Raw genomic sequence first — 12,625 nt, forward strand, 5'->3', positions numbered from 1 at the left:
AAATGTATTCTAGCCTAGCTAGGGACTATCTTCTAACCATTTGACCTCATCCAAATTGATTGACTAAACTACGGGCTTGTCTACACCGGAGGTTTAAATTGGATTGAGTTAATCCAGTTTGAGAACACTTGCTTACACAACAACACAATTCATTATAGTGCGCTAGCTCACCATTTATCATGAGCTCTGGAATCCTCTTTCACATCAAACTTGGTTCACTTTGAATTGAGTTAGTGTGGTCTATTGTTCCCATGCATGCAGTGCTGCTGCATGCTACTTTGGTAGCCCAACTACTATCCCACTGCTTTGTGGGCATTTGTTACAGATCTGTTTACTTTGTGTGCCCTCCCTTGCTCTGGTGTCAAATCGACTGGATGTCCCCTTCCCTATTTAAAAACTGGTGTGGGGCCAGAATTTGCCCATTTGCTCCTGGACCCCAATATATCAGAACTGCTGTGATATTGCTACAGAAGCCTTACCAGTGGTTTGAGCATTGGCCTTCTAAACCCAGGGTTGTGAGTTCAATCCTTGAGGGGACCATTTAGGAACCTGGGTCAAAAATTGGGGATTGGTCCTGCTTTGAGCAGGGGGTTGGACTAGATGATCTCCTGAGGTCCCTTCCAACCCTGATATTCTAACATGCCTCAAGCAGCTGCCAGGAGCTGTGCTGAGACCCAGGATCTCATTGCCATCTGGGGAGAAGCACTGGTGCAGGAAGCTCTTGTGTGGCCAGACCCCAGAGTTAAGACTTGTGTGGACATTGCTAATCAGAGGGGCCACAGCTGGTTTGCCCACCAGTGCAGGACACTAAAGAGCTCAGGAGAATGTATATTAAAAACAAGGATGCCAAGAAAAGGTCTGGTAATGGAAATGTGACCTGGCCACTTTTTGAGGCCGTAGACAGGATTTTAATCAATTACAGGACTACCAAACCCAGCAAGGCTGTGGACCCTGCTGCCTGGTCAGCTGCCCCCCTGAGGACAAGCACAAAGCGTCGGAGGGTGAACACGAAGAGGCCAGTGAAGAGCTGTGCCTGGAAAGCCAGGATCTCTTTGGGACTCACAACCCTGAAGACAACTTTGTGGAAAGGGTGATCCCAGCCAGAAACTCAGGCTGGTATTGAGGCAGATCCTATTGAGTGAACCTCAGCATGTATGTGTCTGTTAAATAATTATAATTTTTATCATGCTACACTGCCATGCTAGCTTCTGTTCCTGGTGCCTCACAGCTACCGCCATTTTTGGTGCTAGGAGCTAGGAGCCTTTCTGAATTGCCAGCCAAAGCTTCCCTTAGCCCATGCTGTCCATTCACCTGTACCCTCCCCCATACATGTTTTTTAAAATGGCAGATACCCCTCTGGCTGGCCAATTGGCCTCTGTGTCATACTAAAGCCCTGACCAGGGACTGTTTTGAAGCCCATGCCATGGAGGGCACATGACCATCTACTTATTTTCCTTTCCCTTCCACATATCAGTCCTGCCCATCAATCTCCTAGGCATTGCCAAGCTTTATAACCAGCTGCAACAGGACCTTTTCCATAGCATCACACACTTGTATGACACTGGTCTCAACAGTCGATTTCCCTCCACCAAATTGATTGGCTACAGACCGGTAGCATTCAGGGGTGGCCAGCTTCCAGATAGCAATGGTGACCTTGTTTTTTAACAGCTCTGTATATGTATGCTCTTGCTGCAGCTCGGGGATTGCTCAGCACAGATCTCTACAAAGGTTGCCCTTCGCTATCCTGAAATTCTTTTGCCCCTGCTGGACATCCCAGGTCTGCAGAGTAGTGTCCCCAAGCTCAGCAGTGAAGCACAGGTCCATGGGATAATCTCTAAGAATTCAATATGTGTAGTACATGGCAAGCCCCTGAATGATGCAAACTGAAAGAGGGTACAGCCTTCCCACGTGAGTGCTGTTAGTGAGGCTTGCCTACTGTGCGTTAAATAACCCACGTCAAGTCAATCTGGTTTAAAACCTCCAAACTTCCATGTGTAGACAAGCCCTCTGTAAGAAACTACTTAGAGTGGGATTGTTTATACAGGTGTCTCAGCTCTGCCCCATTCTTCATGTATGACCTTGGGCAAGACACTTCTTCATCTTTCTATGCCTCAGCTCCATCTTTAAAATGGGAGTATTACTCCCATTCTCTATCTTGTCTATTTGGACTATAAGCTCTTCAGGGCAGTGACCAATTCTTAATAACTGTGTGTGCAGTGCCTTGTACAACAGAGCCCTTAATATGAATAATAACATTAATTGCTACCAGTACTTATCGTTTTATAGGGTGTTTGTTTGTCTTTTGAGCTTTTAGAGAAGATCATGTTGATAATAGGCTAAATCCTCTTGAGAAACGGCATGGGGTTTCTGGGGCTTGTAGTGTCACCTTGGCTGGGAGATTAGACTGCTTCTGTTTTATAAAAACATGTAGAAAGAGCACTCCTGTCTGAACTTAGTTATTAGGACTCCCAAAAAGTGTTTGAGGGTTTCCTGGCTCTTCCGTGACAACACACCCTATGGGCTTCCGCACATAACCCAGCTGTAATAACAATTAACTTTTTCAGTGAGTGTTATCTAGAGTTCCTTTAGCTTTGTTCAGATTTATTGAGTACTAAAATGTCACTAAGTAGATTACACTTTCATATTGGCTAATGCCACAAAACCAAAGCAAAGACCAAAATTACCCTTGGGTTCGATGGGCCGAGTTGTGGAGCCTCCATGGCTGGTACCTGTGGCGCTGAGAATGTTTTATGAATGGAAACTTTAATAATTAGCACTCTGTTGCCATCCTGTCTATGCTATTAATCCTTTGAAGACTGCAGTCAAGACTGGCACACCCAATACTGACAAGGCATTTTGTGCCAGGAAATCCAGGCTACCAGGGTCAATGAACTCTGGGAGATCTAAACAGAAACAGAAAGCCAGTTTGGCCCTTTGTATCTCCCCAAGTGATGGCTTCCAAAGCACCTGAAATCATACCATGCTGAGTCCCCCAATCAAGGGGGCTGAAATCTCTGGGAACTGAACATAGGTGAGAAACCTGCTTAGGAAAAGATTGTAAGTTGCTGAAGTTAACTTTTAGTCTTAGAACAATATTTATACTTTTTTTGTTTGTGACCCTTTCTGCCTTTACTCCTAATACTTGGTATCACTTAATCCTAGGTCCTCTTGTTAAATAAACTTATTTTACTTTAAATATAAACCAACATAGTGCTGCAATGGATCACACAAGAGATCCACTTCCTAGACGCTACGGTGCTAATAAACAATGGTCACATAAACACCGCCCTATACCAGAAACCTACTGACAACTATACTTAGCTACATGCCTCCAGCTTTCATCCAGACCACATCACACGATCCACAGTCTACAGCCAAGGTCTAAAGATACAACTGCATTTGCTCCAATCCCTCAGACAGAGATAAACACCTACAGGATCTCTATCAACCTCTACCTACAGGTTCTTAAAACTATAATACCCACCTGGTGAAGTGAAGAAACAGATTGACAGAGCCAGAAGGGTACCCAGAAGTCACCAACTACAAGACAGGCCCAACAAAGAAAGTAACAGAACACGACTAGCCATCACCTACAGCCCCCAACTAAAACCTCTCCTGCGCATCATCAAGGATCTACAACCGATCCTGACGGACGATCCCTTACCTTACTTGTCTCACAGATCTTGGGAGACAAGTCAGTCCTCACTTACAGATAGCCCCTTCACCCCCGAACCTGAAGCAAATACTCACCAGCAACTACACACCACACAACAAAAACACTAACCCAGGAACCAAACCCTGCAACAAATCCCAGTGCCAACTATGTCCACATACCTATTCAAGGGACATCATCATAGGACCTAACGACATCAGCCACACCATCAGGCGCTCTTTCACCTGCACCTCTACCAATGTGATATATGCCATCATGTGCCAGCAATGCCCCTCTGCCATGTACATTGGCCAAACTGGACAGTCTCTATGCAAAAGAATAAATGGACACAAATCTGACATCAGGAATTATAACATTCAAAACCAGTTGGAGAACACTTCAATCTCCCTGGTCACTCAATAACAGACTTAAAAGTGGCAGTTCTTCAACAAAAAAAACCTTCAAAAACAGACTCCAACAAGAAACTGCAGAACTGGAACTAATTTACAAACTGGACACCATCAAATTAGGCCTGAATAGAGACTTGGATTGGATGGGTCACTACAGAAACTAAATCAATTTGTTAGTCTCTAAGGTGCCACAAGTACTCCTCGTTGTTTTTACAAAAACTAATTTGCCCTTGCTAAATACTCACACCTTTGTGTCAGCTGTTTGAAATGGGCCACCTTGTTTACATTGGCCTCATTAACACTACAAAAATGACTTCCACTCTTTCTTGTCAACTGTTGAGAATTGCCTACTTCCACCTTAAATTGAATTGGCTCGTTAGCACTGACCCCTCCCCCCCACTTGGTAAGGCAACTCCCATCTTTTCATATGCTGTGTATTTATACCTTCCTACTGTATGTCCTACTCCATGCATCTGATGAACTGGGTTTTAGCCCGTGAAAGCTCATGCCCAAATACATTTGTTAGTCTCTAAAGTGCCACAAGGACTCCTCGTTATTTTTGGAAATAAGAATGTTTGTTTGTCAAGCCCCAGTTAAATTAATGAGCTGCAATGTATTGTCTCTTTAATGGAACAACAAATTTAACTCCCCTGTGAGTGTTCCAGGAGTGGGCTGGACACGGCAGGGAGGTGTCTGAGGGGAGCTCGGGCGTTGGCGTTCACCATTTGTTACCTGCAAGGCAAGGTTTAGACTGACAGAGTTTGGAAGCATTTGCTGGCAAGAGCGACAAGCAGATGTGTCAGGGAGCTGTCACACAGATTAGCAGTAGCAAAATTCTCACTTGCTGAGGCTGAGAGGGGTAACACAGTAACTCACCATTCCGGGAACTCAGCAGATTCTCCCAGGGCAGCTGACTTTGGGGAAGTTCAGGAGTGGGAAGGTGTTGGGGTCACCCTTCAAAAAGCAACTGGGCGATTGAAGCCAAGGTGTGACCTGCATGCTTGTCTGCTGGCTGTTGGTGTCGGGCTGTGAACGACAGCAGCATAGCATTTAAGGCATGCTGAGTTGCAGGGCAGGTGGTGACCCTTACTGGTCTGGGTTGAACCCCAAAGGATCACCACAACATTGAGGGGGAGAGGCCAAAACAACAGATGGGTGACAAACATAGCTAATCATTAAAAGTAGTAGTGCATGATACCACAGAGCAAAACCTATTGTGAGAGATGATTCAACTGATTATCCTCCAAGATGATTAAGATGGACTTGTAGATTATAACATTTAAGACAAAATGGAAAACCTGATCCCAAGATGTCAGGCTGTGTTCTTGGCATCTCCGTAACAACATGGGGTTATGAGAGGCCCCCTGCCTTTGTCCCTCATCCATAATTAACAACAATGGAAATTGGGGGTGGGGAGGGAAATATCAATGTGCCCCTTATCAGACTGCAACTGCCCTCAGTAGGTCAGAACCCTTGGGAGCCACTGAGGATGGGGCAGTATTTGATACACTAATATGAAGAAACCCCAGGTCCCTGCCACTTGTAGTAAAGGGAAATTTCCCTCACCAGTGGCAGTATTTGGGGCTATGACCGAACACAATTGGGTAGTGATGACACCCTGTCCAGTAAAAAGTAATAGTAGAGCCTTGCACAGGACTATTCTTAATCCCTCTCCCATCCCACCCAGCACTACCACTCCCACCTGCTACCGCTATTATGGCAGCAGATCCTGTGGGAGCCCGGTCTTGTGCAGGGCAATAATAGTAAGTAAACATACACAGTAGCCAGTATGTACAATTGCTTGGAGACTACTACAAGAGAACATGGAAGTCATGAACTGCTTCACCCATCAGTCATATAAATGAAGATATTGGAAATTGTGTGGCAAGCCAGAGCCCCAATTATCCATACAGCAGGTTTGCTGAATCATGGAACAGAATAATCAGTGTTGAATAAGCTCTGTACAAGCCCATTAAAACAGATGGACGATTAATCATGGCAAGTATATGAAGACCAGAAAGCAAATCTGGAAGCAATTCAGACCATCAAGCCAAAGTGTCATGCAGGGCCTCTTTTATGGAGATATCGGAACAATAAAAAAATAAATCTATAGTTAGAATGTGCAGCAACTCTGGCTTCTCTTCCAATATTCTGCTTCCCCTCCCCTTCCAGTACATAACTAGAGAAAATATGTATGTGTTTTTCATGACAGCAGGAAATTGATGGCAATTTAGGGTTACTAACAGGTGTCTGTCGTAGATCCTGATATGAGGTTGCCAAAGAAGTGGCGTTGTCCTCTTTCCATCTAGGACAGGGGTTCCCAAACTTGTTCAGGGTAAGCCCCTGGCAGGCTGCGAGATGCTTAGTTTACCTGAGCATCTGCAGGTACGGCCGTTCCCAGCCAACAGAGAACCAGCAACGTCTTGCTGAACAGATCCTAATGTAAGAATAAACAAAGCGTCTCGCAGCCCACCAGGGGCTTACCCTGGACAAGCCAAAAACCAAGTTAGGGAACCCCTGATCTAGGAGGATGCAATAAATGGAACCAAACAAACAATTTTAAAAATAAGCTTATCGGCTCTGCAATGGTCATGAGATTAGACTTACCTTTCACTGACAGTGGCACTAATATAGTACCAGTTCTCATGGTCTCCACAGTAGCACATCTGTCCTTTGGGCCTGGCTTGTATAGTGTAGGATGTGTGTTTTTGATTATTTTTTCCCTTCCTTAATTGCACCTCTTTCTCAGTAACACATTTTCATTAGTAACTTGATTTGGCATCACGACATGCCAATGCCTCACAAGTTAACCACTTCTGCCTAAATAAACACTACACATACTTAAGGGATAATTACTACATAATCAGAGGTAGGCCCCCCTCCTCTAATGCAAATCAAGTTATTTTGAAACTAATAAACATGTCTCATTCTTTCTATTAAAATCAGAAGCAGGAAGACAACTTGGTATATGCCAGATTGGCTAATGAACAGTATGTGCTTGTCTCATTACAAAACAAATATATTTTAAACTTTTATAATAAAGAACACAAGAAATATTCTTTATCTTATTAGTTGCAGCAAAGCCATGTTGGCAACTGAAGAAATAATAACTAAAATTGTCCAATGTGTTTCTTATTACATAATCAAATGGTGATACGAAGGACCAGCCCACACCAGTCACCAGCCAATCTGGCTCTCCTACAGCTCAGAACAAGAAAAGTATCACTTTTTTCCCCCACTGGAAAAGACAGAAGTTCAAGTTCTTATGAATACCAACCAGCTTGTGAAAGACATCGTAAGTTAATATCGAGATCTCTGCGACTGGGACTGTAGCATGACATTTCCAAGTAAGGCTTTATCTGGACTGGGATAAAAGGTGTGTAGGCTAACATGCTCTAACAGTCTGTGGTAGACAAGACCCTCTTACTCAACCATTGTAGCATATGTAAAAGGCAAAGCCTTTAACTAACTGAGCTTGTGTTGAAGATTATACTGCCTTTTCTAGTTCTAGACTTTTAGAACGCGTTCATTACAACTTGTTAGCTAACACATTAACATGAATGTTATCCTAGTATAGACAATGGGTAAAATTTTCAAAAGCACTTTGGATGGCTTAGAAGCCTAAATCCCATTGAAAATTAAAGGGATTTAAATGCTGAAGTCATTTATGCAGTTTTGAAAATTTTATTCAAGCTGTAACTTTATAAAGACACTTACCTTAAGTAGAGTGGGGACCCTTTGTTGAAGTTGGGTTGTGGGGGGTGTGTGGTATTTCTGTATATAGAGTATTTTGAAGATAATGAATATTTTGTTGTTGTCATATAAGATACAACACTAGGCAGTTGATTGTTGTATACAGTGTAATCATATAAGCTCATTCCCACATGTTTAGTCTTGTCAATATCCATACACAGTTGTGCATATTCGAGCATCAGAAGATATAAACAAATATGTCTTGTATTATGTTAGGTTTTATAGAATAAAATAAGCAGCCACACAGAGAGAGAGATTCTCAGTAGTTGAGTGGATAGATTAGTGAATATTTGACTTTTTACACAAAAGAGTAAATCAGCTTTATGATTTGGTGCAGTTTCAACTTTCCAGGGTAGGGCGGGGGGAGACAGAGTGTGAGTGTGAGTGCACATGCCTTAACCATGGAGTCTCATACGTATTAAGGAAGAATGATAATCTTCAATTGATGCTGATGCATTGAAATCCATGGAAATCATTATAAAACTTAGCAGCACTGATCCATTTTCATGGCTTAACCTATTTAAAATCACATGGTTTTTCATTTACGTTAGCTATAGATCCGTTTTCAGCGGATGGGAAAACAAACAGATATAAACTGATTCCAGTTAAAAGATTAAACATAACACAAGGTAAAAATTCATTGTTCATGGGTTTTTTTGTCTGAGATTCACTCTTAAATGTTCGGGCTCAGCATTTTCTTTTCAGAGGTGAAAATAATTTCTCCCAACAGAGAACCAGCAACGTCTTGCTGAACAGATCCTAATGTAAGAATAACTTGAAAACGGCAAAGATGGCTAACTGCGCTCAAACTTGTTCCCTGATATTACACTGTTGTCAGATTTTTTTTAACACCTTAATAATGATTGCAGCAATTCTCATTTTGTATTAATCACTGATGATTCCTTGCCCAATCCACACACACTCCTCCCAAAATATGATACCCTTATTTACCTGGGGAGAGCTATGTCTACATTGCAATGTAAGCCCAGGGTTCAAACTCAGGCTTGAGCCTACCCCCACTTCCTTCTACTCACAAATCATGCTAACCCAGGGCTTGGACCCAGGATCTGAGGACCCCACAGGAGTGGAGTGTCTGAGCCTGAGTCAAGCCTGGACCCAGGGTTCAAGCCCTATTGCTTTGCAGTGTAGACGCAGCCTCACTGAGCTTGTGCTCTGGGATGCTGCCGAAAGTATCCCACAAGCCAATTTTCTTTGTCCTCTGAATAGCCAAATGTGGTGGACAGACAAGTTTTCCCACACTGCACCATATACAAAGGGCCAGAGCAGACACATTTTAGGAGGGCACTAGGAAGTCTGGGATATGGGTAGTTGAACTCAGGCCTGCTTAATGCAGTGTAGACACTGGAGCCCCAGATTGGGACTCAGGGTTCAGCAATTCCTAACCTGGGGTTCCAAATGAGCGTCGACACACAAACCCTAGATGAACCAGCCCAGGGTCTGCTAACTTGAGTTCTACTAATCCTGGGCTTACATTGCAGTGTAGACTTACCCCCAGACTATGTTGACACTGGAATAAAAGATGCACAGCACAGTTGTGGCTGGCCCTGGTCAGCTGGCTCAGGCTGCAGGGCTAAAAATTGTTGTGTAGGCATTCAGGCTCCGGCTGGAACCTGGGTTTTGGGACCCTTCCCTCATGGGTCCCAGAGCTTGGGTTCCAGCCCAAGCCTGAAGATCTACTCAGCAGTTTTCCAGTCCCGTGAGCCTGAGTCCTCTGACCTTGGCAAGCTGTGGGTGTTTAATTGCTTTGTAGGTATACCCTCACTGGTATAGCAGTCAATTGAAACTAAAGAAGACTGAAGAAGGAAGCACCCAGAAGCTCCAGCTAGTTTTTACGCCTTTGGAAAACCAGAAGCTCAAACACTAAGGATGGGTTTTTGAATCAATGCACTTTCAACTTTATAACTAATGTGGCTGTGAGAGGACCTTCCAACATGAAACATGGTCATCCTTTCCCCCTTGACCATCCTATGGCTAGTGTGTAATACAGCTTTGATTAGTGGCCAAATCTGATGGCTTTCAGTGGAGGAGTTTGTCGTTCTGATGCAGTTGTGGAGCCTGGTTTCAGCCTTTCATCTTGACTCCAAAGCCAGAAGAACTCTAATATTAAAGTATTTCCTCCACGACTCAGGGTATATCCTGCAGGGTGCATCACTACAGATCATAATGGAATCAGTGAGAGTTGAGAGTGCACTGGGCCATGTAAGTGGTGTACAGTACCTCATAGGTTTGGATTCTTTCAGTCAGAAACCCCACAAATGATATATACACGTATGACCAGAAAATTAGATCTGGGTCCTTACAGGGGATTTTTGGTTTGATATTTTTGTTGACTTTAGACCAAGTTCTCCTCTGCATTTTTGAATATATATATATATATATATATATATATATAATTTCTTTTTTCAAAGAGTCCCTGAGTGGGGTTTACTAGGCTCTCATACAGATCTAATTATTTATCACATTAAAAATCATTCACATATTTTCCCAGGAAATCTGTTTGGCAGTTTTGAGAACATGAAAAATTAGTGCTGGTAGAAAACCAGACAATTGTAAATTACCACTGTCAAAACGAAAGTGACTTACATGCAGTTCAGAAAATGGTGATATATAGGCTTTTATCAAACCAAGCTTTTCTTTATGCTAGTCGTCAGAAATCAAAGAGCTATATTCTGCCCTTGGGCTATTCCCAGAAAGCCTGTTGTCATCAGTGGGAATTCTGCCTAAAGGTTAAGCACACTGGGATCTCTCAGAATGATGATGATGATCCAGTGGTCATAATTCCTTTGCAGGTTTCTGGGCTTGATCCAAAACTAACTGAAATCAACAGAAGACACTGATTTCAATGAGAGTTGGATCAGAACATATCATAAGTGAATTGCATATATAAAGCATAATGCAACCCCTAGTTCATTTCCTTGCCAGTGCAGGATTATTTCTCCATAGCATGTTTTCTAATGCTTTATTCAGTTTAGTTTTAAATATCTTCAGGGGGTAGAGTTTCCCTCACTCCCCATTTTTTATCTGGTAAACTTTCCATTAGTATATTAGTGTTCATTCTGTACCGTGTTTAACAGTGAATTCTCATCACAAATCAGCCACTTGAAGACAAGCTGCATGGTGATTCTCTGCCAGAAAGCAATGTTAAAATCCTGAGCCACTGCATTGGTTAAATGTAAACAGTAGAGTATGCTTTCAGTTTAAGGATGACTAGGGTATCTCTGTGTTATGTGTATACAAGATTAGAGCACAGAAGTTTTTGCTCCATATTGAAATTATTTTGACACTCATTGAGGGTTTTTTTCCTCAGTGGCAAGGTCTTTTCCTGACTTATTTCTCTCTACTGAAATGCTTAAAAATTAATATAAACCGTTCTTTCATCAGGAGATTGTGGCAGAAAACTTAATTGTGGCCTACTATGTACAAAGGTATTTGATCTTCAGTGCTATCATTGGTCAAGACAGGATTCAGAGGGTCAAAATCAGGCTGAGGGCAAAATCTGGCTCACAGCCTGGATTTGCAAGTGTCAAACTCTTTTCAGCAAAAGTAATACTGCATTTGCTACATAAACATAGTGCCTAGGATTTCTTGGCTATTATTGCTTAAAAGGCTGAGGTAATGATTAGCAAAGTCAAGATGGTATGGAGATATGTGTGGGACTATACATTTCCCCTCCTCAGTCTTTGTGTATTCTCTGTTGCCAATAAAGGACAAATGAACCAATTCAGATAAAATAAGAACCACCCCGGCAATTTTGCCTGAAACATGAACCAAACTTCAACTGAACCTTTTTTGAGACTTGAAAATGTCCAGTTAACTGGTTTCTTTATTTTCATGCTCTTCTTCGGTTCCCTTGCCTGGCCAGGCCTGGAAGTGAAAGTGATGAAATACAATATTTATGTATTTGCTATACTTAAGTATTATTTACTGTGCTTGGAGCCTAATAGACCATGGAAATACCACAAGATAGGCTGCTCTTAAGGTTTTTCAAGCCCAACCAGAGAAATGATCTACTGGAAATTCCACAAGAAAACCTTGTATTTTGTCAAACTTCAGTCTAGTTTTGCAGATCAAAGATGCTGAGATGTTTGGATGAGGACTGAATCAGCATTCAGATATTGAACCTCTGAATCTTTAGGGGTTTATCCTTCCGTTTTCCACCTTTCAGTTTTAACAATATTCAAATTAACCTTGACTCCACCATTGAGTTTCTACTCAATCCCTAGACAACACTTTGTGTTCATGCAGTGTGAGGTTTTTTTGCAGAAATTGGTTTTAATTGATTTGATATATTAAATAACTCAGATTCTTACATTCTTACTCATGTGGAGTAGTACCTTACTCCATGAGTGTGAACTACTCGTTGTGTGTCATAAACCTGCCCTAAGAACAGTCACACTATTATGCTGCAGAGAAAGAGAGTTTACACTAACTCATTCTGGACAAGAGTCCGCCATCATAATTCCTGTTGAGTAGCATCTTACTCTTTGTGAAGAGTCTCACTGAGTTAAGGGGAGCTCTTCATGAGTAAGGTTGGCTAAATTTTGGGCTTCTGTGATTTAAGAAATGAAAACAATTGAAGCTGTTTAAATTAATGTGCGTGTATTTTTTTGACCATTAAAGCTTTTCTGTGCAAGAATTGAAGTCGACTTTCTTTCCCTCTTAGATCTTTAAAAACTCATTTTCAAAGTCCTACTCATGAGAGATGTCATGTTAACCCTAACATTAGCCACTTTTGCAGCGTTCTATCCTTGAATGATTCTTTCACTACAGTACATTGCACATCACTTTC

General features: G+C 42.2%; 1 long non-coding RNA gene across 1 annotated transcript in view; it reads left to right on the forward strand.

The window, feature by feature from the left end:
- Positions 1 to 8,071, forward strand: part of LOC122465046 — a 34,992-nt gene extending 26,921 nt beyond the window's left edge. Inside the window, exons 3-4 of the long non-coding RNA XR_006289587.1 lie at positions 1,001 to 1,152; positions 7,224 to 8,071. This is a non-coding gene — a long non-coding RNA (uncharacterized LOC122465046). The remainder of the gene's footprint in view (positions 1 to 1,000; positions 1,153 to 7,223) is intronic.
- The last annotated feature ends 4,554 nt before the right edge of the window (positions 8,072 to 12,625 follow it).

Source organism: Chelonia mydas, chromosome 3, assembly GCF_015237465.2.
Source record: "Chelonia mydas isolate rCheMyd1 chromosome 3, rCheMyd1.pri.v2, whole genome shotgun sequence".
Lineage (NCBI taxonomy): Eukaryota > Metazoa > Chordata > Testudines > Cheloniidae > Chelonia > Chelonia mydas.